Consider the following 27,314-nt stretch of genomic DNA (forward strand, 5'->3'; position numbering starts at 1 on the left):
TAAGAGTTTGCATGCCGCAGCTAAAAATCCCACATACCGCAAAGAATATCTAAGATACCAGTAAGATTCAGCACAACCAAGATATAAGGTCTGATGCAATTAAGATCTGGTGCAACCAAAAAATTTTTTATTAATGTCCGCAATGTATATATAAATCCTGCAGATGACTGAAGCAAGTCAGAGAAAAACAAATATCATATATTAATGCATATTAAATATCATAATTAATCCATATTAATACAGAATCTAGAAAAATGGTACTGATGGACCTATTTACAGAGCAGGAATACAGACTCAGACATAAAGAACAGATTTATGGACACAGTGGGGGCAGGAAAGGATGGGATGGACTAAGACAGTAGCATTGAAATGTATGCATTACTATACGTAGTACAGATAGCGAATGGGAAGTTGTTGTATAACACAAGGAGCTCAACTTGGTGCTCCATGACAACCTAGAGGGGTGGGATGGGGTGGGAGGTGGGGGGGTGCAGAGGTTCAAGAGGAGGGGACATATCTATACCTATGGCTGATTCATGTCGCTATATGGCAGAAACCAACACAACATTGTAAAGCAACTATCCTCCAATTTAAAATATATAAACTCAAAAAAAAATCCTGCAGCTGATACTCCATTACTTGCCAGTTTTCTTACTCATAAAACAACAGTACCACCTCTGAGCTTTGATGAGGTAAGGAGTGAGAGGGCTCCTGGTCAGCACCTGGTGCCTAACAAGCAGAGCATACACTCTAGCTTCCTTCCCCTGTGTACAGACGCAGCCTCTAAGAGTCAGTCTCCGTGGGCATCTCACATTCTGCACATCTTGCAGGCACAGGAACTGACTCCCTTCGCTCCAGACTTTTTTTTTCCGAGAGTATTTGTATCATAAATAACCCTGGAAGAGAGAGAATGTCTTCCTTTGGAGCAAAGCACAGACAGGCTTTGTTGTTCAGTCGCCAAGCCCTGCCGAACTCTTTGCAGACCAACTGTTACTGTGCATTATAAAAGATTTGAGTTCCCTACGCTCAGAATTTCTCTCCATTGTGTGTTCAGCTGTCAGCCTATGGAGACTGGAGCTCAGAGAACCAGTGAGGGGAAATGCTGGTACTTTGGCCACTGGCATTGCTGCGAATCACAAAGTGCTGTCCCTAACTCACAGAGCTCGCCTTTTGCCAGTGTTCATGAAACCTTGGCAGCTACTTCACTCACTAGCTTGCCAGTTGGTGAAATCTCAGACCCTCCACGGTTATTGACTACAACCTAGAGAAGAGACAATGACAAAATATCCCCCCCGCTGACCCTGCAGTAAAGATCTTAAACTGTCATCAACCCTATCACAGTCTGTCCATACTTAGTCTGATTTCGAAAAGAATTCTAAGTGAAGAATTTTTATTTCCTTATTTATTCATTTTGATTGTCAACTTCCTGATTTTAATCAAAAGTTCCATTCACTGAGGTCCTTCTAAAGCTTCTTTCGAACTTGAAGGTCCCCTTTTCAAGCGCCCTTGTCTGAAATGCAGGCCAAGGTCTCTTCTGCTCCACTCACTTCTCCCACCAGCGCAGGCAGACCCTCCTTCTAAACCTAGATTCTCATCCATAGCACCAGACACCAGTCTGAACTGTATAAAATTCCTGACAAGCTTCTACCTTCCTTCAATTTGTGGCCAAGAGCACAGCAAGTCCTACCATCATCCTAGGATGCTCTCCAATCTCCCCTCCCCCTTTACTGAGAGCACTGGCTGGGCCTCTCAGGCTAACTCCCCTCTGCCTCTAAACGGTGGGGATGTGTAACCTGTGGGGTGTGGCACAGCTGAAGGTCAACAGGACGCCAAGTGATGTAGTCAGAAGAGAGAAGATCACCCACTGGCTGCTGGAATCTGGCCTAAAGCTGGTAACACTGTAAACCCCCAGGCAGATAAGTGACCAGTGATTTTCATCATTTTCTCTCTTGGATACTTTCTTGCATCTTATATGCATCCTCCCTCTCTGCCACAAAACTGGTTATATCTAGGTCTCAGCATCTGGCATTAAATTATACCATGATTCTTTTCAAAAATAAAAAAACAAGGAAGCCAATAAATCTCTTGAACTACAGTGCTTTTCTCTTATTCATCTTTTTTAATTTGGGCAGTTTTATTTTTAGATTTTACTGTCTGAAGATTTATTACAATATTTTTAAGCATGTGACTGGGTATCCCAAGACCTCAACATCTGGTCATAAGTTACTTGCAGAACTGTGGCATAGTTTTCTTTATTTTGAAAAAGTAATTAATCTGTGATGGCTTAATGGACATCAAATGAATAAAAGCAGCTTTTATCTTAACAGCATTTCAGCAGTCAGCATGGGCTTTATCAGGCCCCGTGATCAGGGATCACCCAGAAAAGTTTAGTGCTTATTAATATGTTCCCAGGATAACTCCATGGAATGGGTCCTTGCCTTATAGGCTTGTTACCACAGTCCCTTCCACTCTAGGTGTGGGTCTTCTACCGAAGCTGGTCCTCTTCATCACTGCAAACCTCCCTGTCTGCAGCAGAAAGCTGATAACGACACAGGAAAGGCTTCGTGCACAGCCGAGTCCTCAGCCCCTGTGGCTCTACCTTCAGCCCTATTTTAGCTGAGGCAGGCCTGTCTTTAAGTAAAGGGACTTGCATTAATTTCTCCCTCCTTTGATCTTCTGCCTCTGCGACTTCACAAAGTCCTGGCTTTAAGGTTTTCCCTGCCAAGAGCCATCCTCAGACATGCAGAGTATTCTCTTTGATCCAGGCCCCCCAAATCCTAAAATAATGCCTCCCACCTCACCTGCAGGTTCTGTATTTTCCTTCAGGCAGTGATAGGACACCGCTACTTTTTTTTTTTTTAATCAGCCAATTTAGAGTAGAACCTCATTGTCATTTTTTTAAAAAATTCCTCTAAAGTTTTGAGATTTGTTTTATTAACAAAAGACCAGCACCTATATACTTCTTCTTCTTCTTCCTTTTTTTTTTGTCTTTCCAAGTATTCTAAGAGGCTCTTCTCTCACTTCAGTGATAGGGCCATAGTTCAAAGCAGCTTTAGAATCATGGGGGTGGGGGAAACAATCAGTGCTATAAAATCACAGGCCATGTTTCCTTTCACTAATTTCTCTTTTCCCTCCTCTTCCTTCTCACACTCTTTGCTTCACCATAATTGGTTAAAGGCTCCGTCAGCCTCCTTTGCACAGAGAGCAAATGGATGGTCCCAGGCCGACACTGGCGAGGACCCCTGAAGTACTTGTAAGCCTGACGGTCAGCATGGTGGCAGTGGAAAACCCATCTCCCTCACTGGCTGCAGAAAGCAATGAACCCATCCACCCCTCAGATCACACATGGGAAATCCCCAAAGATCACCTCCTACATGTTTGAAATACTATTGAGAAATATATTTTGGAATGTTATTTGAATTATTCACCATTGTACAGCTGTCCAAAGAAGGCAACATTTACACACTCACTCTGTTCCCCTTGCCCAGGACTTCTCATTGAGCAGATTGGAGATGGCCACGCCTGTGCAGCACGGCCGGGGGTGCTCTCGGTCAGGACCTAGAGTAGCTGGGCCCACATTAGCACAGAATTCTCCCCGTGCGCCAACCCCAGCAAGCACAGCCTGCCAAGGAACCACAGAGTCAAAGGGGAAACCAAGACCGAATAGGGAGCTCATCACAGCAGCCTCCTGGAGCAGCAGAGGAGGAGGTCTGGGGCAGTTTGGAAGCCTGAAGAGCACAGTAGAGGCCAGGGCACCCAGGGCGTTTAATCAGTCTTGATCCCTAGCTGGCTCCATCGACGGCTCCCACCAACCTGACCAGTTCTAGAATTCCGACCAGCTAAGCCATGGTCAAAAGCTACTGCTAAAGCACCCTGACTCCCCCCTCACCGCCACCCGCCTGGGCCCCTGGCCAGCTGTCATCTCACCTTGGGGGCAGTGGTCCCTCCTGGCTGCCCAGGAAGGCACATAGTTCCCCTCATGGCAGCTCCTCAGCGTGGGCTGAGGGGGAGGAGTCACCAGCATAAACTGCACACTCACCAACAGGCGGCTCTGCTGTTTGTTGTGGCAACTGGGCTGGGAGGACAAGGGAAGAAGTCCTGGAGGGCTGCCTTGCTGGGGAGACCTCAGCCAGGATGCTCCTGAAGAGTTCTGAACTCTGGCAGGGGCAGCCGATTTGGCAGCCCCCTGAGCAGTGCCTGGCAGAAAGGAGCACAGGAAAAGCCGAGTCAGGGACAGACACGCCAAAGAGAGAGGGAGCGGCCGGCCGGGAGGAGCCCATCAGCAGAGTGGCTGGTGGAAACATCCCAAGGACAACAATAGCTGCTTTTATAACTGTGTGTGGGGGTTATGGGTTTAGAGTCCAGGAACAACAGTTACGAGGAGAACCAGAACGAGGTGCTTTCTTCCTCCACAGAGGACCGACGCTGGAACGCCTGGGAGGACGGAGCTCCATGAGGCTGCAGGGTCTGGGAGAGGCCATGGCAGGCGTGGGCAGGAAGGCCATCTGGGAGGCCTCTCGGGAGGCTGTCGGGGCCTCTGGGGGGACATGACCAGGGCAAGAGTTACTGACAGCAGAGGGAGAAAGTACCCTCCGCTGGGAGAAGGCCGTCCTCTGGAATGAGGGAGCCCCAGCCCCCAACAGCCCCAGGACCCAGTCCACATCCACGCCCTCCAGATCCCACAGGCAGGCAGCGCCATGGCCCGCCCCTCAGCCTGACCCAGGCTCCTGGAACTTACCCCTTCTCCCCACTTTAGAAAACTGTTTCCCACCAGCAGCAAACCTCATATATTCCTTAAGAGAGAAACAAATACCTAGAACATGCCGTAAATCCATTGTATCACAGGAACAAATGACCGATCTCTGAGCCCTTCACGTGCTGCCCTTCCAGAAGGTGCATCAGTAAAGCTGTGCAGGTTGCTGCCTTAGTGTCCGACAGTGTGCAACCCTATGAACTGTAGCCCGCCAGGCTCCTCTGTCCATGGGATTCTCCAGGCAAGAATACTAGGGTGGGTTGCCATTTCCAACTCCAGGGGATCTTCCAAAGCTAGGGATCAAACCCGCATCTACTAAGTCTGCTGCCTCGGCAGACAGGTTCTTTACCACTAGCACCACCTGGGAAGCCCTATTAGAGTCTCTGCAAACTTCCCTGGAGGCTCAGACAGTAAACCGTCTGCCTACAATGTGGGAGACCCAGGTTCGATCCCCGGGTTGGGAAGATCCTCTGGAGAAGGCAATGGCACCCCACACCAGTACTCTTGCCTGGAAAATCCCATGGATGGAGGAGCGTGGTAGGCTATAGTCCATGGGGTTGCAAAGAGTCGGACACGACTGAGCAACTTCACTTCACTCACTTGTAAACTCAAAGGAAATTAAATACTTATGGTGGGAATTTAAGCAGAGAAAGTACTTTCAGGTGGAAAGGTCCTTATACATCCCCTCATCACACAGGAGATCTAGAGGGTGGACATTCAGCCTAGGTGGTGCCCCACCCTCAACTTTAGGTGTACTTTGAAGTGGGAATGGGAACGACTGGGCCCTCAAAGGAGGGGTGGGAAGTGGTAGAATGCCCACCCTGTTACAGTCCTGTGGCTAGACCTTCTTTCCCACCTGCACAGGCAGCTTCAGCAGAAAGCTGATGCCAAGAGTGCTGGCCCCACCTGAACCCACTTGCTCCTGATAATCTGTGTGGCCCTCAGGACCAGGTGGGAGCTGAAGCAGGACAGCATTTCTATAAGTAATAGTTTCTGCGTCTCTTATGGCCTAAGCCAGTTAGTCCCAGCAGAACTTCCCTCAACCGAGCAAGCTGGATCCATCTGCTGCCCGGCTCCTCAAGGATTCTCCACCCTTGGTAAAGGGCTCAGGCACCTGCCACTTGACCTTGACTCCACCTCCAGCCAGAGCACACTTGACACCTCATCCTCACCAGCCACCCCTCCACTGGCTGCCAGCAGGAGGCACCTCCTCACCCGCTCCTCCTCCTGTGCCTCAGACCACATCATCCTACCCATCATCATGCCCAGAGGAGCCCATTCTATGCTCATTCTTCTGTCCAGCGGATTAGGCTACTCCTAGCTATAATCCTTTCACAACTCAACCTTACCAAGGATTGTTTCTGAAAGGACCCAGAGTCACTCACAAGAAAATATAAAATTAAACTGAATATTTAAAAAGTGAAACTGTGTAAAAGCTGATAATACATGCAAAATGGTTTCCTAAGTGGATTATGCAAAATTGTTAAGCATTACATCTATCCCTGAGTTTCATGACATGCACAGTACAAAGGGGAAATAGAATGGGTCACATAATTCTCCATGCTGTGAGGATGCAAAGGCACTTCATCAAGAAACTGGACCTTCCAGTGCTAATCTCTGCAGAGAAGGGACAATTCTACCCATAGACTTGTAAAAAATGTTCATTTATTTGGCAAGGAGCCTGACAGGCTACAGTCCATAGGGTTGCACAAAGTTGGACACAACTGAAATGAATTCGCACACTTGCACGCTGGGTCTTAGTTGCAGCATGTGGGATCTTTAGCTGTGGCATGTGGGATCCAGTTCCTTGACTAGGGATCGAACCTGGGCCTCCTGTTGAAAGCTTGGATGGAGTTTTAGCCACTGGACTACCCGGGAAGTTCCCTACCCATAGGCTTTTCAGAAAGAAATACTCACTATTTGGCCCCTTTTAAATATTAACACTTATGAAAGCAAGGAAATATTAAAAGATTACTTGAGATTTTTGCAGGGAGCTAAAGCAACATGGTTTGGGCAAGAGTCTAGAAGCTTAACACAAGACACAGTAGTTCTCCAAACTTATGGTTGCCCAGGGCAGGGAGCTGGGGGTAGAGAAGGAATAATTAGGGGGTTTGCAATGGACACATACATAAGGACCTACCGTTTAGCACATGGAACTTTGCTCAAAGTTATGTGGCAGTCTGGATGGGAGGGGAGTTCAGAGGACAATGGATACACGTATAAGTATGGCTGGGTCACTTGAATTTATTACAACACTGTTAACTGGCTATACCCCAATACAAAATAGAAAGTTAAAAATGTGTCAATGACATTGTTATTGCTGTTGTTCAGGCACCCAATCGTGTCTGACTCTTTGTAACCCCATGGACTGCAGCACGCCAGGCCTCTCTGTCCCTCTGCATCATCTCTGTGTGCAATGACGAAAAAAAAAAAAAGACAGTGGTTCTCAGGGCACCTCACCACGTATTCTTCAGGGAAGAAGAAGGTTTGAGGTGGAGGAGCACTAGGAAATGTGGTGGGATTATTAACTGCTATAATAATGGGGGGGGGTGCAGGCAAGGATGCTAATATCCTACATTAAACAGAATACTCATGATAAAGAATGATCTCATCTAAAATGCTAATGGTGCCCCGTTGAGAAACACTGGAAGAGGCATCAGTAATTAGCACAACTCTTCTAATGCCTTAAATACCAATGAAATCTTCAGAGAGCTGACAGCAAAGATTACAAGAATGTCTGCTCTGAGACTACAGATGAAGGGGCATGCAGCCTTCTGATGCGTCAGTCTTGCTGGTAGTGACACGAAGACCACCCTATGAGGGGGTTGGAGCCAGATGAATATTGTTAACTGGGGAGACAGCTGGAAGATGGGGAGCTATAAGGATGCCTGTGGAAAGGGACAGGCATTTTCATTTTTTCATATGGCTAAGCGAGGATACAACTGGGACACTAAAACTGCACATCAACACATCACGGGAGAATCTAGTCGAGAGCACTGATTTTCAAAGTGTGGTCCCCAACTAGCATCACCTGGGAACTAGTTGACACTACTGCCTACTGAAGACAAGAAACTCTGAAAGTGGGTCCAGCCAGGTGTGTCTTAACAAACCCTCCAGGTGAGTGAATCAGGCTCAAGTTTGAGAACCACCAGTCTAAAAGGTTTAGGGCTAACCATGGCAATTGGTCACCAGAGATATTTTAGAAATGCTGTCTCACCTCTGTGCAGAGTCTCTATTAGACTCTGAGAGGGAGGGGGATGTTGCAACATATCTCTTGCAGGCCGGTTATCCAAGGTGGTGGGCCTGAGCAGGAAGACCTAAGTGATGAGAAACGAGACTAAAGAGCGAATTACCAATGGTCAATTTAAGTCTCAAGTCAGATTAATCATCCTAGAAGGATTTTTTTTTTAATTGAAGAATAGTTGATTGACAATATTATATTAGTTTTAGGTATACAGCATAGTTACTTAGTATTTTTATAGATTATACTCCATGTAAAGGCATTATAAAAATAATGGTTAGAATTCCCTGCGCTGTACAATATATCCTTGTTGCTTGCCTATTTATACATAGCAGTTGATATCTCTTAATGCCGCGCCTCTATATTGCCCCTCCCTCTTCCCCCTCCACACTGGTAGCTACTAGGTTGTTTTCTATACTGATAAGTCTGTTTCTGTTTTGCTATACATATTTTATTCATTTTTTATATTTTACACATAAGTGATGACATACAGTATTCGACTTTTTCTGACTTATTTCGCTAGCAAAATACTCTCTAGGTCCATCCATGTCATTGCAAACGGCAGAATTTAATTATTTTATGGCAGAGTAATATTCCACTGTATATATCTTTCACACCTTTTTTATCCATTATCTGTTGATGGACACTTGAGTTGCTTCCATATCTTAGCTATTGTGAATAGCGCTGCTATGAATACTGGGGTGCACATGTCTTTTCAAAGTATATTTTTCCAGATACATACCCAGGAGTGGAATTGCTGGATCACATGATAGTTCTATTTTTAGTTTTTTGAGGAACTTCTGTACTGGTTTCCTTAGTGGCTGCACCAATTTACATTCTCACTAATAAGGTATGAGGGTTGCCTTTTCTCTACATCTTCAGCAACATTTGTTATTTATAGATTTTTTGATGACAGCCAACTCAACATGTGTGAGGTGGTATTTCATTGCTGTTTTTACTTGTATTTCTCTAATAAATAGCAATGTTGAGCATCTTTTCATGTGCCTGTTAGCCATCAATATGTCTTCTTTGGAAAAATGTCTATCCAAGTCTTCTGCCCATTTCTTGTTTGGATTTTTAAAAAAATATTAAGTTGATGAGATGTTTGTATATTTTAGAAGTTAACCCCTCGTTGGTTGCATCATTTGCAAATATTTTCTCCACTCAGTAGATCGTCTTTTTGTTTTGTTGATGGTTTCCTTTGCTATGCAAAAGCCTTTAAATTTAATTAGGTCCCATTTGTTTGTTTTTGCTTTTATTTCTTTTGCATTAGGAGCTAGATTTCCCCAAAAAATACAGCCACAATTTATGTCAGAGTATTCTGTCTACATTCTCCTCTCCTTTATGTTTTCAGGTCTTATATTTAGTTCTTTAATTCATTTTGAGTTTATTTTTGTATATGGTGGGAGGAAATGTTCTAATCTCATTCTTTTACATGTAGCTGTTCAGTTTACCTAGCACCACTTACTGAAGAGACTATCTTTTCTCCGTTGTGCATTCTTGCCTCCTGTGTTTTAGATAAATTGACCACAGGTTTGTGGGTTTATTTCTGGGTAGAAGGATTTTGCTTTTAATCAAATTTGTGCTTCTCTTTGCATAGCCAATACATTTATATGATTCAAAATTCAAAAGATTCAAAGGGTATGCATTAAAAGGTCTTTCACCCTCCCCTGTTCCTAGGTACTCAGCTCCAACTTCCTTCCCTCAGAGCCAGCCATGACATCAGTTGCCTTCTAGGGACATGTATAAAAATACGTACATATACGCTTTCCCCCCACTTTCTTTCTTAAAAACAAGTGATGGCATATTACACAATCTGTTTTGTATCTTGATTTTTTTCACCTAATATATTTTGGGGATTATTCCATATTAAATACATCAAGAACCACCTAGAAGACTTCCAAGTGTCTAAAAACATATAACACCTCAGGGACATGTGTGCCTTCCCTAAAGAGAAGGAGCATCTGTTAGGCCATTATATGATTCCTGTGAGTTTCGCAGTGAACCCCCCATAGAGAAATTGTACTAAAATTCTCCATTTGGAGAACTCTACTAGGGCCGTATTTATAAGTTGTTTTATAACAGAAGGAGGCAGTATGGAAACTCTGAGGTCATTAAAGTTGATGAGTAACACCACCATATAAGACCAGCAGCTGGTGGGTCACACACCCTGTGATACACAGTAGAGGGGAGCTCGAATACTAGGGAGAACTCAAAGCCAGGAGAGCTCTCCGAAGTTTTTGCTAAAAGACTAATAGCCGTAAGTCACGTTTTATCTACAGGAACTAGCAAAACACATGAAAGGACAAAGACAAGGGCTAGCAAAGAACACTTAGGAGAGTCAGTTTTCAACACTTGGAATCAGATATATAACACAGAATAAAATAATACATATAATCTCTATCCATCTGCCAGTTTCAGTTACAGTAACATTTCCTTCAAAATTACTTTTTGTTCTGTCTGTCCTTCAGCACCATCAGTAAGATGTCTTATCCCTCCCCGATTCCTGCCAGATTCATATCAATGTAGACTTTGAACCTAAAGCATGAAGCTTTCTGTTTTTTCATTTATTTTCAGTTCAGTTCAATTCAGTTCAGTCGCTCAGTCGTGTCCGACTCTTTGTGACCCCATGAATCGCAGCATGCCAGGCCTCCCTGTCCATCACCAACTCCCAGAGTTCACTCAAACCCATGTCCATCGAGTCAGTGATGCCATCCAGCCATCTCATCCTCTGTCGTCCCCTTCTCCTCCTGCCCTCAATCCCTCCCAGTATCAGAGTCTTTTCCAATGAGTCAACTCTTCACATGAGGTGGCCAAAGTATTAGAGTTTCAGCTTTAGCATCAGTCCTTCCAATGAATACCCACTGGAGTATAATTGCTTTACAATGTTGTGCCAGTTTCTGCTGTACAACAAAGTGAATCAGCGATATGTATACATATATCCCCTCCCTCTTGAAACTTCCTCTCATCCCCCATCCCATCCCTCTAGGTCATCAATAATAGCTTTATTGAGATATAATTCACATACCATATCATTAGTCCATTTGAAGTAACAATTCAATGTTTGCTTGTTTTTTTTTTTAGTACAGTCACAGATTTGTACAGCCATCAACTCAATGCATTTAGAACATTTTTATCACCCAAAAAGAAACCCTGTACCTATCCACAGTCACTCCGCATAGCCTCTCAAATTCCCCCAGCTCTAGGCAGCCAGCAGTCTACTATCTGTTTCTATGGATGAAAGAAAAGGTGCTTCAACAGTCTCATTGACAGACTCAACACAACAGAGGAAACAAAATTAGTGATCTTGAAGATAGGCTAGCAGAAATGACACAAATTGAAATACAAAGAAATAAAGAGGTGGGAAGAATAGAGCACCTAAGAGTTATGAAATAGTATCAAATTGGTCTACCATAGAACTAGGTTCAACACCTGGGTTAGGAAGATCCCCTGGAGAAGGGAATGGCTACCCACTCCAGTATTCTGGCCTGGAGAATTCCATGGACTGTATAATCCTTGGGGTTGCAGAGTCAGACACTACTGAGCGAGTTTCACTTTCACTTTCATGTGTAATTGGAATCCCAGAAAGAGAAGAAATAGATACTGATATGAAAGAACTATCTGAAGAAATAATGCCTAAAAATTTTACAACAATAATAAAATATACAGATCCAAAAGGTTCAGAGAATTCCAAGCAGTACAAATACCAAACAAAAACAATCAAACACATCTAGACATAACATATTCCAACTGCTGAAAATAAAAGATAAAGAGAAAATCCTAAAGGCAGTTGGGGAAAAGGAGGAACATACTATTTACACAGGATGAGAGTTAAGTTTTCAAGTACACTTCTCATCTGAAACAATGCAAATCAATAAACAACAAAATGACAACTTAGGAGTACTAAAAGAAAAAACTTTTAACCCAGAATTCTGCACCCATTAAACTCTCTCTCAAAAGTAAAATAAAAAAATAAATAAAAACTTTTAAAAATAAATGAAAACCTCAGAGAATTCATTATAAACAGGCTTGTCGTTCAAGAACTGTTAAGTTCTTCAGACAGAAGGAATATACTGAAAAGAAGTTGGATCTAAATAAACTAAGATCTCTAGAAATGGTTAAAAAGAAGTAAATATAAAAGACTTTTTAAAAGATATATAGGATACATAAAAGAAAAATATATGACAATAATATAAAAGTTGAGAGGGAAGAACTTGGAGTATAGTATTTTAAGACTTTTATACAATAAATGGTACATTATTTGAAGGTAGACTGTGATTAAAGATGTATATTGTATTGGGGCAGACACTAAAAAAATTTTTTAGGAAGTATAATCATTAAGTTAATGAAGATAAAAATAAATAATTAAAATTCTCAATTAATCCAAAGGCAGGCAGAGAAAGATAAAAGAACAAAGAAAAGATAAAACAAATGAAACAACTGCATGGCAGATTTTAATCCAACTATATCAATAATTCCTGGGGAAGGAAATGGCAACCCACTCCAGTATTCTTGCCTAGAGAATCCCATGGACAGAGGGCCCTGACAGGTTGCAGTCAATGGGGTCTCAAAGAGTCAGACATGACTGGGTGACAAAAACACATATCAATAATTGTGTTAAATACCAATAGCCTAATCATGCCAATCAATGATTATAAGATTAGATAAAAAAGCAAGACTCAATTATATGCTGTTTACAAAAAGCCCACTTTAACGATAAAGACAGGGATAGGTTAAAAACAAAAGTGAAAAATATTAAAAATACAGTTCAATTCAGTCACTCAGTCGGGTTTGACTCTTTGCCACCCTGTGGACTGCAGCATGCCAGGCTTCCCTGTCCATCACCAACTCCCAGAGCTGCAAGCACCAATCAAAAGAAAACTGAAATGGTTATATTAATACCATACAAGTAGATTTCAGAACAAGGAATATTAGTAGTGATAAAGAGAGTAATTTCATGATGAAAAGGTTAATTCACTAACTATAACATTCCTAAATGTGTATGCATCTAACAACAGAGATCCAAAGTACATTATTCAAAAATTCTTAGAACTGAAAGGAGAACTAAGTAAATCTCTAACTGTATTTGGATACTTCAACACTCCTCTCTCAGTAACTGATTAAAAGGGAAAAAGTATACAGAAAATAAGTAAAGATATAGTAGAACAGAACACCACTGTCAACCTGCAAGACTGAATTGATACTACACAAAACAACAGGATACACATTCAAGGACACATGAAGCATTTACCAAGATAAGCCATATTCTAGGCCACCAAGCAGACCTGGATCAATTTAGAAGAAATGAAATTATAGAGAAATGTTCTGTGAGCATAATGAAATTAAATTAGAAGTTAATAACAAGAAGATATCTGAAAAAGCCCTCAAATATTTGAAGACTAAACACCACGCTTCTAAATGACCCGTAGATTAAAGAGGAAGTCACAAGGATATTTGAAAACACTTCAAATTGAATGATGTGAAAGCACAATACATCAAATTTGAGGAGACACAGCTAAAGTAGTTAAAGTTTAGCAGGAAATTTATAGCATCAAATGCTATCAGAATAAAAGAAAAGCCTCAAATCTATACATGTGTGTGTGTATATATGGGCTTCCCTGGTAGCTCAGTGGTTAAGAATCTGCCTGCCAATGTAGGAGACATGGGTTCGGTCCCTCGGTCAGGAACATTCTGGAGAAGGAAATGGCAACCCACTCCAGTATTCTTGCCAGGAGAATCCCATGGACAGAGAAGCCTGGTGGCTACAGTCCATTGGGTTGCAAAGAGTTGGATATGGCTTAGCAACTAAACAACTACATGTGTGTATGTGTAAATGTACATATATATATATATATACTTACATAAATATAGAAATACATCATTATCACGTGAGGCTTATCCTAGAAATGTAGGGTTGGTTCAACATTTGAAAATCAATCAGTGTAATTTATTAATCAACTGACTAAATGAAAAAAAACTAGGTGATCATTTCATTAGATGCAACAACAAAAAAAAGCACCAGACAAAATTCAAATTCCATGTATGGCTCTGAGCAACAGCTTTAGTCCGAATGCAAAAAAACCGGAAAGCTCTGCTTTTAAAAAAGGTAAAAGGTCCTTAAGGGATCCAGAAGTCCTCTTATAAGAAAGGTATCAGCTGACATTAGAAGACTGAGTATGACAGGAGAGATACTTAGCAGAGTCTTCAAATATGCAATGAAATTATGTTCACGATATAGTTGTTTCAGATAGAGCTGGTTATATACAGGCAGACTTATAATGAAAAAAAGAAGAGCTTCAGTATTACTGGACCTCTGGGCAAAGCCCCATCTGAAGTGGGGTTATTGTGTTGGGATACTGTGGTAGGAGTGGAATGTGGCTCACCAGGGAGGGACCAGAATAAGTGACGGAATCTAGACTCCTCTATTGCCAGTTTAATAGCTCAAGTCTCAGTGAGCGATCCAAGGGTCAGACCTGAGTCTTGAAACCAAATTATCAAAGTAGAGCTGCAAAAGCCCAGATGAATGTCGGGCTTTTGAGAGTCACCCCCAGCTGGGAAGCGCTGGCTCGGAGGTCATTTTGCAGTGCCAATGGCCCCTGGGGCCCTGCGCCCAGGGAGGGCTCCCACACTCCCAGGGAACATCCAGGCAACCTCCACACGGCTGTTCCCTCAAATTTGCTCTGCGGGAGAGAGCTCGTGAGCCTAGGCTTGTCTGCACCGTGCTCGGCTCCTCCGGGCAGAACACCCTGGGCGCCCACCTGGAGCGCGGGCCTAGGGGCCCCAACTGGCATTTTTTGCCTGGAGAGCCCTAACTCGGGGTGGCCCAACAACTGCTTGCAAAGGCCTCCCGTGGCTGTTTGCTACCTTCTGCCAGAGCTAGCTTTGATCCCCGCTCCAGCATTGGGCACACCAGGGGCAGGCCCCCCACCCCTCGCTGGGGGGCCCATGGGAGGTGCCAGGTGCCCTCAGCCAGGTGACCCCAGCATGGCATCCAGCCCTCTCAGACACACTCCTTATGCATCCTTACTCCCCCACAGCTTCCTTCCCCATGGGCGACCTAGGAATGTGTTTGCAAGGCTCACAGAGGGCAGGCAGACACCCCACCCTGACTTGGGAATTGAGTCCCTGGGAGCAGACCTGGAGGTCTGGCGTCTGAGGAGCCACACACTGGCTGCACAGTAGAGGCCTGAAAACCCACTGTCCAGGGCTGCCTTTCCTGCTTCCAAGGACGAGAGCGTCTCCAGCTGCCTGCGGGCTGAGAGTCACCCCCGGCTGGGAAGCGCTGTCTGGGAGGTCATTTTGCAGTGGCAATGGCCACTTTAAGGGTACCTGAAGCCAAGAAGATTAGAAGAAACAATCATCTCTCTAAATACATGCTTGCAAACTGGGGTACAATTTAAAGAAGCCAGATATGCAAGTGACAACACCTCATACGTTAGCATGGTTATAAGGCTCTGACCCTTCCCTGGATGAAAAAGCTGGGCCTTCTGAGTTATGGGACAGGACATGGGAGAACGTACACACAGCTTGCTGCAAATAGACCCATATTCTAAAAGGCACAGGGCCACGGTGATTGGCTTTATGGGGAACTCAGACCAGTTCCAGAATATCAGGTTAACAGTATACCCAAGAAAGAAAAGGGCCTGAAAAAGAAAGATGCCTCTGACTTCTTTTGGGGGACTATACAATATGATGGTTTGATATATGTACACATTGTGAAAATATAACCACAATTAACACATCAGTCACTTTACATAGTTACCGCGCATGTTTGTCTGTGGTGAGAACATTTAAGGTCTATTTAAATGAGCTAATTTCAAGTATATAATACAGTACTATTATTTTTAAATATTTATTTGGCCAAGCCAGGTGTTAGTTGTAGCACTTGGGATCTTTAATTGTGGCATGTGAACTCTTATTTGTGGCAGGTGGGGTCTAGTTCCCTGACCAGGTATCAACCTTGGGCTCCCTGCATTGCGAGCATGGAGTCTTAGTCACTGGAGCCCCAGGGAAGTCCATATAATACAATATTATTAACTACAGTCACTGCACCTTAGCTAGAGTCAGGTTACACATCAGGTCTCCAGAATTTATTCACCTTATAACTGAAAGTTTGTACCCTTTGACCAACATCTCCCTGCTTTCCCACACAGTCCCCCTCCCCACGATCCACTGGCAACCAAGATTCTCTGGTTCTGTGAGTTTGACTTTTTTAGATTCCACATATAATTAAGGTCATACTGTACAGGTTTCCCCCACTTTTTCAAAGTAGAGCATTTCTATGAAACCTTTAGTAAGCATAAAGCAAAAAGAGCAGTTACCTTAAGAACACATCTTGCTAACAGATGCACAAAAATAAACTGAATAAAGCACAGATGTTCACAGACAAAGTTCAAAGCAGCTTGATGCTGAGATGCTGAGTGTAGTTCCCGGGGGTTGGAGCTTGTTTCCACTTTCACTGCTCAGGATATGTGTTGACTCTTGAACAGTTCACTGAAAAACAAACATGGGCTATTTTCGCTTTTTATAGAAGCAAAAATTCTCTTAGGATTTCTTGCAGTTACCAAAAACAGGTACTAATGTAGTTCTTTCATAGAGAGAAGTGGTGTAATGGAAACTTTCAAAAATTGGGGAATACCTCTACAAGTCTCTCTTTGCCTAGCTTATTTCACCTAGCATAATGTCCTCCAATTTCATCTATATTGTCACAAATGGAAGGATTTCCCTCTTTTTAATGGCTAAATACTATTCCACTCTGTGTGTGTCTGATTTGCTTTATCCATATATCCATCAACCAACACTTAGGTTGTTTCACAATCCTGGCTTGACTTACTGTGAATAACGCTGCAGTGAACAAGAGAATGCAGGTATCTCTTTCAGATACTGAGTCCATTTCCTTTAGATAAATACCCAGAAGTAGGATTGCTGGCTCATATGGTAGTTCCATTTTTAACTTTTTGAGGAAACTCCATATTGTTTTCCATAATGGCTAAACCAATTTACATTCCTACCAACAAGTGTACAAGAGTTCCCTCTCCTCCATACCCTCACCAGCATTTATTACTTCTAGTCTTTTTTGGTTGGAGAAGACTCTTGAGAGTCCCTTGGACTGTAAGAAGATCAAATCAGTCAATCCTAAAGGAAATCAATTCTGAATATTCATTGGAAGGACTGATGCTGGGACTGACGTTCCAATACTTTGGCCACCTGATGCAAAGAAATGACTCATTAGAAAATACCCTGATGCTGGGAAAGATGGAAGACAGGAGGAGAAGGGGATGACGGAGGATGAGATGGTTGGATGGCATCACTGACTTGATGGATATGAGTTTGAGCAAGCTCCAGTAGTTGGTGATAGACAGGGAAGCTTGGAGTTGGACTGTGAAGAAGGCTGAGCGCCGAAGAATTGATGCTTTTGAACTGTGGTGTTGGAGAAGACTCTTGAGAGTCCCTTGGACTGCAAGGAGATCCAACCAGTCCATTCTGAAGATCAGCCCTGGGATTTCTTTGGAAGGAAAGATGCTAAAGCTGAAACTCCAGTACTTTGGCCACCTCATGCGAAGAGTTAACTCATTGGAAAAGACTCTGATGCTGGGAGGGATTGGGGGCAGGAGAAGGGGACGACAGAGGATAAGATGGCTGGATGGCATCACTGACTTGATGGACATGAGTCTGAGTGAACTCCGGGAGTTGGTGATGTACAGGAAGGCCTGGCGTGCTGCGATTCATGGGGTCTCAAAGAGTCGGACACGACTGAGCGACTGAACTGAACTGAACTGAATGACTAGTGATGTTGAGCACCTTTTCAAATATCTCTTGGCCACTTAGATGTCATTTTTGGACAAATGTCTATTCAAGTCCCTTGCTCATTTTTTAATTGGATTACTTAATGTCCTTAGGGGGGCAGTTTGTTTCTAGCAAAAACAAAACAACTGTTGAGCTAGATATACATTCTTTATATATTTTACTGATTAATCCCCTTTAGATATATGATTTGCAAATATTTTGTCTCATTTTATAGGTTGCCTTTTCATTTCATTGCATATGGACAAGCAAAATTTTCCCAATACCATTTGTTGAAAAGACTCTTCTTTCTCCATTGTGTATTCTTGGACCCTTGTCAAAGATTAGTTGATCGTCTACATGTGGATTTATTTCAGGGCTCTCTATTCTGTCCCACTGATACATGTCTGTTTTTATGCCAACACCATACTGTTTTGGAAGGGCTGATGCTGAAGCTGAAACTCCAATACTTTGGCCACCTGATGTGAAGCGCTGACTCATTGGAAAAGACCCTGATGCTGGGAAAGATTGATGGCAGGAGGAGAAGGGGATGACAGAGGATGCCTGGATGGCATCACTGACTCAATGGACATGAGTCTGAGCAAACTCTTCGAGACGGTGAAGGTTAGGAAAGCCTGGTGTGCTGTACTCCATGGGGTCGCAAAGAGTCAGACACGACTGATTGAACAATAACAATGCTGTTTTGATTACTATAGCTTTCTAATATAGTTTGAAATCAAGAATTGCAATGCCTTCAGCTTTGTTCTTCTTTCTCAAGAGTGCCTTGTCTATTTAGTTTTTTGTGGTTCCATACACATTTTAGGATTGTTTGTTCTATTGATATTTCCGTGGAAAATGTTATTGGAATTTTGATAGGAACTGCATTGAATTTGTAGATCATGTTGGGTGGTATGGATGATTTAATGATATTAATTCTTCCAATCCATGAATACGGGCTATCTTTCCACTTACTTGTGTCTTTTTAAATTTCTTTCATCGGTGTCTTATAGCATTCAGAGTATAAATCTTTCACCTCCCTGGTTAAATTTATTCATATGTATTTATTTATTTACTCTTCCTGATGCTATTATAAGTGGGATTGTTTCCTTAATTTCTTTTTGAGACATTTCATTGTTGGTGCCTCCAGATTCTGACACAGGTTTTAAAAGAAGACTAGTTCCTTCTGCAGCCCCTTTCCAAAGGCCACATCAATTCAGAGATAAAAATCAAAACAAAAGCCCCAGAGCTAAGGACAGGAAGGAAGGGCAGCTATTCAAACTCCCTGTCCCTCTCCTCCATAGCACACAATAGTTGAGTCCTCTACTAGAGAAGCATAGCTCCAAAAGAATCCCTCTGACCTGGTGTTTTCTGGTTTCAAAGCCTCTGTTTGATCACTGTCACTATGGCGACAAGTCTGGGATGCTCTGCTCTAAGTGAGGAAGCTTATCCCTTCAAATATGCTTCTTGAGTGAGCAACAAAGGAATGCACTGAACCTCAACTAATCTCATATTCTCCTGGGAGACCTCTCTCAAGAGGCACTTTCCCCCCTCTTGTCCTCACAAACCTCCCAGGTTTAATACTGTTCAGCCAATAACCACATTTACATAGAGATTTACAGTTTACTTTGACCCACATCACCTCAATCAAGCCTAAAGAGTCCTCTTAAGTCACATGAGCCTCTTCTACAGCAACTAAACAAGGCCTTTGGTTTTAGGGAGCCCTTCCCCAGAAGGCTAGCAGACATGGGCCCTGCAGCTGGGATGGGACCCAGGAAGGAGGGGTAGGAGGGCAGGGAGTTTATCTACATGACTTTTTCTTTTCCAGAGGGAAGAATCTGCAGAGGCTTGTAATCCTGATGCCCGCTCCCCCAAAGCTCTTCTCAGTCTGTTCCAGGCTGTTCTGACTTGGCTCATGTTCTACATCATTCCCAGCCCCAACTGTTCTAAGAGTGGGTGTCAGCTCTGGGGAATTTATCCTCCCTGACCTCAGATGGGTCTTCCTTAATTATGAGTTCTCAGAGTCAGCCTTGGCTTCCTATAACATAGACATAAAAAGAAAATGCTCCTTTATTTTCTCTCCTCTATGATATCACTCTCGTCACTTCTAGTCACCACATGTGTATGGGTTTGCCCCTCATCAAGCAACTGTCTGCAACACAGTTGAGTATCCTACAATTTAACTCAATTCTGACATTCTCTACCTGGAAAGAACATCAGATTCCACAGACTGCACCCACTTCATATGGCAACTGCAAGTCTGGGTAGTCACCTGTACTTCTGAGCAATTGGCGATAAGTGAGAGGTTCCCACACCTGCTCCTTAAGTTCGATCATTAGCTAGGAAAGCTCAGAGAACTCAAGAAAACAGCTTACTTATTAGATTAGTAGTTTATTACATTGGCTATTAAAGAACATGAATAACCAGTCAGATGAGGAGATACATAGGGTGAGGTCCTGAAGAGTCCCAAGCATAGGAGCTTCTGTCTCATGGAGCCTGGAGTATACCACCTTCCTGGCACATAGATGAATCAACCTAGGAGCTCTTCAAACATCATCCTTCTGGGGTTTTATGGAGGCTTCCTATCATAGGCATGATTGATCACATCATTGGCCACTGGTGATTAAGTCATTCTCTAGCCCTTCTCCCCTCCCCAGAGGTCAGGAAGTAGAACTGAAAGTTCCAACTCTAATCACCTGGCTGGTTCTGCTGGCAACTAGTCCTCTTCCAGTGGTCTTCTAGGGGCTTTCCAAAAATCACCTCACGAATATATGCTCAGTGGTCAAAAGAGGCTCGTTATGAATAGCAAAAAAACACCCATTTCATCTTTATGCTCTAGAGCTATTTAAGGAGTTAGGAACAAAAGATGTGCATATAGTTCTTAGCACTTAAGAAATTACAATGGTTTTAAGAGCTAATTCCAGAAAACATGACGAATTTATTGCATCAGAGTATCACAATAGTGCTGTACTGCGCTTAGTCACTCAGTTGTGTCCAACTCTTTGCGACCACATGGACTGTAGCCCACCAGGATCCTTTGTCCATGGGGATTCTCCCAGCAAGAATAATGGAGTGGGTTGTCATGCCCTCCTCCAGGGGATCTTCCCAAACCAAGGATCGAACCCAGGTCTCCTGCACTGCAGGCAGATTCTTTACCGTCTGAGCCACCAGGGAAGCCCATACCTCTTAATAGTTTTATAACACTGGGGAAGTAATTTAACCCTTTCTTAACATTTTATTTTTAATTGGGGGATAATTGCAATATAGTGCTGGTTTCTACCTTTCTAAGCCTGTTGCCTCCTCTGTGAGATGGGAACAGATACATCTATCCAGTGGGTCTGATGATAAGGACTGAGGGCCAGATGCCTTCTACAACACCCAGTTCCTTTCCATCCTAGCTCGCTCTGCCCTCAGGGCGCAGGCAGTCTCTAACCTCTTCGGAAGGTTCATAACACAAAGGCAAAACGATGTATCAACCTCTCATTGACTTCTCTAGCTTCTGTTTTGGGGTCACCTAAATCATTTCTGGGTGATGTGTAATTCTTTCCCTTCAGTTTTCAAAATAAACAAATAAGGGAAGCTGTTCAACTTCATTTGTTTTTATTATGAGAGGCAGTGAAGAACAAAGATTATCCTAGGAGGCCAAACTTCTGGGTTCCAGTCATCCCTGCTCACTGAGTTCCTCAGCCTCCTTAGTCTCTAGGAATTTCTTTCTAAGTAACTCCTTTGCCTTGCCTCCCAGAGGAAAGCGGCTGAGTAGGTTGCTCTGTTGGAGGCCCTTTCCACTCTAAGATCTCCCTTCAGGGAGTACCAAACATAAAATGGGATAAATCAGACTTTGCTGAGAGGCTGGTCTTGCCCTCTAGGAGCATTCTAAATCCAGCCCCCACTTCTTCAGATAAACATTTCATTCGGAAATAATTTTAGATTTTCAGAAAATTTGCTAAGATGATGCAGAGAGCTCCTTTAACCAATTTCCCCTAATGATAACATCTTACATCACCATGGTACATTTGTTAGAACTACAAAGCCAACATTAGTACACTATTATTTACTAAATTCCAGACTTTATTTGGATTTCACCACTTTTCCCACTAATGTCCTTTTTTCTGTTCCTGGATCCAATCCAGGATACCTCATTGCATTTAGGATAAAATATCTTTTAAATGGTGAAAGATTTCCAACACAGAGACAAACAGAACTTCAGTAAAAAGAACATCAGAAACAGCTGATGCTTTTTTTGTGCCCTCTCCTCCCATTTTCAAGCCCTTTCCTTTCTCCCTAGAGAATCACCATCACAAACCTATTGTTTATCATTCCCAGGCACCTTTGCATGGATTCCTAAATATATACATATATATAAACATAATAAACACTATATAGTGTTGTTTTCCAGACTTTAAAACTTACATAAACATTATTCTTTTTGCATCCTTCCATAACTTGTTTTTTCATTCAATATTGTTTGAGATCCATCTGTTAGGAAATAAGATGATGGTTCTTTCAACTGCTACACATAATATGTAAAGTATTTCATTCTATGAGTACACCACTATTATCATACACCTACTGATAGACATTTAAACCATTTCCGCGCCCCGCCGCCCCCGGCCCCGGCTTTTTTTTTTTTTTTTTTCTGCTGAAATAGACACTTTAATGCATGTTTGCTGATGCATGTAAGACTCTATCTAGGACTAGAATTTCTAGGTTAAAGGTGTAACCAAATTGTTTCTTAAAGCTGTTGTATTGATCTACACTCCTTTCAGAGGTGAGTGAGTCTGTTGCTCCACTTCCTCATCCTTACTTGGAAGTGCATTCATTTTATAAATTAATTGGGACAGAATCGGCAGCTTTATGATGAGTCTTCCAGTTCAAGAACACAGCAGCTTTCTTTTCATTAAGGCTCTTTTTTTCCCTTTTAATAACTGCAATTTCCCTAAAAATATTCTTGTACATATTTTGGTTAGGCATACGTTTAGGCATCTTGAGGCTTTTATTACTATTGAAAAATAGAATTTTTAAAATTAATTTTTCTAATTGGCTATTACTGGTAAATAAGATTTTGATATGTTGATTTTGTGTCTAGGGAAACTGGCAAGCTCTTACTATATATTTTCTACTTATAGACCTCAAGAAAGTCATATTGTATGCAAATAAGGACATACCTTTCAATATTCACATTTTCTTATTTTATTGCATTGGTTAGAATCTCCTGTACAGTGCTAAACATAAATGGCAAGAAAGGGCATCTTAATCCTTTTTGTGTCTTTAATGAAAGGAAGCCAAGAGTCTTATTGTAGGGATAGTTTTTGCTGGACTATTCTGATAGCGGCTCTTTATCAAGTTAAGGAAATTCCCTTCTAAGTTTCCTGAGAAGTCTATTCGGTCGTGAATAAACCACTGAATTATGCCAACTGCTTCTTCTGCATCTTACAGGTTATGGGTATTAACTGACCTGCTAATATGATTTACTACATTAACACATTTTCTGATGTTGGACCATTCTTAATTTCATGCATAAACTCTACTTAGAATAGAAATATTTGAAACAGATTTACAAATATTTTCATAAGAATTTATGTTAAAAAAAAAGAATTTACGTTCATAAATTGGATTGGTCTGTAATTTTCCTTTCTTGTATTCTTGTCTGGTTCATGTATTTAGGTCATATTGTCATTGTAAAAGTAAATGAAAGTGAAAGTTGCTCAGTTGTGTCCAACTCTTTGTGACCCCATGGACTATACAGTCCATGAAATTTTAGGCCAGAATACTGAAGTGGGTAGCCATTCTCTTCTCCAGGGGATCTTCCCAACCTAGGGATGGAACCCAGGTCTCCTACATTGCAGGCGGTTTCTTTACCAACTGAGTCACCAGGGAAGCTTTTCCTAATTTTCAATTTTTTTAAACAGTTTGTTAATATTAGGATTATCTATTTCCTTGAAGTTGAATGAAGTACAGATGTAAATCACCTAAGTATGATGTTTTGGGGTGAGGAAGTCTTGGTTATTAGTTTAAGTTCTTTAATGATTTTTCCTTTATTGGTATTTTCTCTATTTTTTGAAGGAATTTTGGCAAAAAAAATATTTACCTAGAAAATCATGTCTTCTCCCAATCCAAATTTTGGCATAAAATTCTTCAGAGTATAATCTTATGATTTTTATTATATATTATACATCTGTAGTTATAGTTCCCTTTCTTCCAAAATATTATTTGTGGCTCTTTTTCTGAATTAAAAAACACTTAATTAGGGATTAATCAATTTTATAACTCCTCTAAATTACCTTATACATCATGTTGTTTGTTTTCTTAGTGTCCTTACTTCTACTTTTCTAAAGGTTTGTTTTCCTTCTTGTCTATCTTCTTGAGATAGACATGTATAGGCAATAATAGATGTCTACACAGTATGTACTCTCCCTTCATTCTTTATTAGCATAATCCTTATTTAGTTTTGGAAAACAACATGCCAAACAAAAGAATTATATTTTTAAGACTCCATTATAGCTAGGAAATGCCATATGACTTACTTTTTACCAATGACATATAAGTGGAAGTTACTGGGTAGGGCTTCCAGTAATACTCTGTAATTAAAGATATTCTTCCTTGAGAACCCCATGAACAGTAATGAAAAGGCAAAAAGATAGGACACTGAAAGATGAACTCCCCAAGTTGGTAGGTGCCCAATATGCTACTGGAGAAGAGCCGAGAAATAGCTCCAGAAAGAATGAAGAGGCTGAGCCAAAGTGAAAACAACATGCAATTGTGGATAAGACTAGGATGGAAGTAAAGTCCGATGCTGTAAAGAACAATATTGTATATGAACCTGGAATGCTAGGTCCATAAATCAAAGTAAATTGGAAGTGATCAGACAGGAGAGGGCAAGAGTGAACATTGACATTTTAGGAATAAGTGATCTGAAATGGACCAGAATGGGCGAATTTAATTCAGATGACCATTATATCTACTACTGTGGGTAAGAATCCCTTAGAAGAAACAGAGTAGCCATCATAATCAACAAAAGAGTCCAAAATGCAGTACTTGGGTGCAATCTCAAAAACGACGGAATGATCTCTGTTCGTTTCCAAGGCAAACCATTCAAGATCACAGTAATCCGAATCTATGTCCCAAGCACTAATGCTGAAGAAGCTGAAGTTGAATGGTTCTATAGAGACCTATAAGACCTTCTAGAACTAACACCAAAAAAAGATGTCCTTTTCAACATAGGGAACTGGAATGCAAAATTAGGAAGTCAAAAGATACCTGGAGTAACAGGTAAGTTTGGCCTTGGAATACAAAATGAAGCAGGGCAAAGGCTTACAGAGTTTAACCAAAAGAACACACTGGTCATAGCAAGTGTGTGGCTTACAACAACACAATAGATGACTCTACACATGGACATCACCAGAAGGCCAACACTGAAATCAGATTGATTATATTCTTTGCAGCCAAAGATGGAGAAGCTCTATACGGTCAGCAAAAACAAGACCGGGAGCTGACTGTGGCTCAGATTATGAACTCCTTATTGAAAAATTCAGACTTAAATTTAAGAAAGTAGGGAAAACCACTAGACCATTCAGGTATGACCTAAATTAAATCCCTTATGATTATATAGTAGAAGTGACAAACAGATTCAAGGAATTAGATCTGACAGAGTGCCTGAAGAACTATGGACAGAAGTTCATAACATTGTACAGGAGGCAGTGATCAAAATTATCCCCAAGAAAAAGAAATGCAGAAGGGCATTTGTCTGAGGAGGCCTTACAAGTAGCTGAAAAAAGAAGAGAAGCGAAAGGCAAAGGAGAAAAGGAAAGATATATCCATCTGAATGCAGAGCTCCAAAGAATAGCAAGGAGAGACAAGAAAGCCTTCCCCATGATTAATGCAAAGAAATAGAGGAAAGTAATAGAATCAGAAAGACTAGAGATCTCTTCAAGAGAGATACCAAGGGAACATTTCATGCAAAGATGGGCTCGATAAGGGACAGAAATGGTATGGACCTAACAGAAGCAGAAGATGTTAAGAAGAGGTGGCAAGAATACACAGAAGAACTGTACAAAAAAGATCTTCGCGACCCAGATAATCATGATCGATGGTGTGATCACTCACCTAGAGCCAGACATCTTGGAGTGTGAAGTCAAGTGGGCCTCAGGAAGCATCTTTATGAACAAAGCTAGTGGAGGTGATAGAATTCCAGTTGAGCTATTTCAAACCCTAAAAGATGATGCTGTGAAACTGCTGCACTCAATATACCAGCAAATTTGGAAAACTCAGCAGTGGCCACAGGACTGGAAAAGGTCAGTTTTCATTCCAATCCCAAAGAAAGGCAATGCCAAAGAATGCTCAAACTACCCACAATTGCACTCATCTCACATGCTAGCAAAGTAATGCTCAAAATTCTCCAAGCTAGGCTTCAACAGTACATGAACTGTGAACTTCCAGATGTTCAAGCTGGATTTAGAAAAGGCAGAGGAACCAGAGGTCAAATTGCCAACATCTGCTAGATCATAGAAAAAGCAAGAGAATTCCAGAAAAACATCTATTTCTGTTTCATTGACTACTCTAAAGACTTTGACTGTGTGGATCACAATAAAATGCAGAAAATTCTTGGAGATGGGAATACCAGACCACCTTACCTGCTTCCTGAGAAACGTGTATGCACATCAAGAAGCAACAGCTAGAACTGGACATGGAACAACAGATTGGTTCAAAATTGAAAAAGGAGTATGTCAAGGCTGTATATTGTCACCCTGATTATTTAACTTACATGCACAGTACATCATGTGAAATGCTAAGCACAAGCTGGAATCAAGATTGCAGGGAGAAATATCAATAACCTCAGATACGCAGATGACACCACCCTTATGGCAGAAAGCAAATAGGAACTGAAGAGCCTCTTGATGAAAGTGAAAGAGGAGAGTGAAAAAAACAGGCTTAATACTCAACATTCAAAAAACAAAGATCATGGCATCTGGTTCCATCACTTCATGGCAAATAGATGGGGAAACAATTTAAACAGTAACAGACTTTATTTTTGGGGGCTCCAAAATCACTGCAAATGGTAATTGCAGCCATGAAATTAAAAAGTTTGCTCCTTGGAAGAAAAGCTATGACAAACCTAAACAGCATATTAAAAAGCAGAAACATTGTTTTGCCAACAAGTACACGTATAATCAAATCTATACCAGTCAATTGATCCAACCAGGATCAATCCAACCAGTCAATCGTAAAGGAAATCAGTCTTGAATATTCATTGGAAGGACTGATGATGAAGCTGAAGCTTCAATACTTTGGCCACCTGATGAGAAGAACTGACTCATCAGAAAAGACCCTGATGCTGGGAAAGATTGAAGGCAGGAGGAGAAGGGGATGACAGAGGATGAGATGGTTGGATGGCATCACGGACTCAATGGACATGGGTTTGAGCACGCTCTGATGAAGGACAGGGAATCCTGGTATGCTGCAAGTCCATGGGGTTGCAAAGAGTCAGACAGGACTGAGCAACTGAACTGAATTGTTTAAGATAGCAAACTCAGTTGGTACATG

The 27,314-nt window shown here is 41.9% G+C and overlaps 1 protein-coding gene across 3 annotated transcripts in view; it reads right to left on the reverse strand.

Annotated features, from left to right (window-relative positions):
* MYLK (myosin light chain kinase) overlaps positions 1-27,314 on the reverse strand; it is a 280,492-nt gene that overhangs the window by 216,901 nt on the left and 36,277 nt on the right. Inside the window, exon 2 of one of the 3 annotated variants that reach the window (XM_069555313.1) lies at positions 16,316-16,487. The exons of 1 other annotated variant lie outside the window; for it this stretch is intronic. The gene's annotated coding sequence lies outside the window, so the exon portion shown is untranslated. Of the gene's footprint in view, positions 1-4,039; positions 4,198-16,315; positions 16,488-27,314 lie in introns of all 3 variants that reach the window. One more of the 3 variants, XM_069555320.1, reaches the window with a different exon arrangement.

This window comes from Ovis canadensis, chromosome 1 (assembly GCF_042477335.2).
Source record: "Ovis canadensis isolate MfBH-ARS-UI-01 breed Bighorn chromosome 1, ARS-UI_OviCan_v2, whole genome shotgun sequence".
Lineage (NCBI taxonomy): Eukaryota > Metazoa > Chordata > Mammalia > Artiodactyla > Bovidae > Ovis > Ovis canadensis.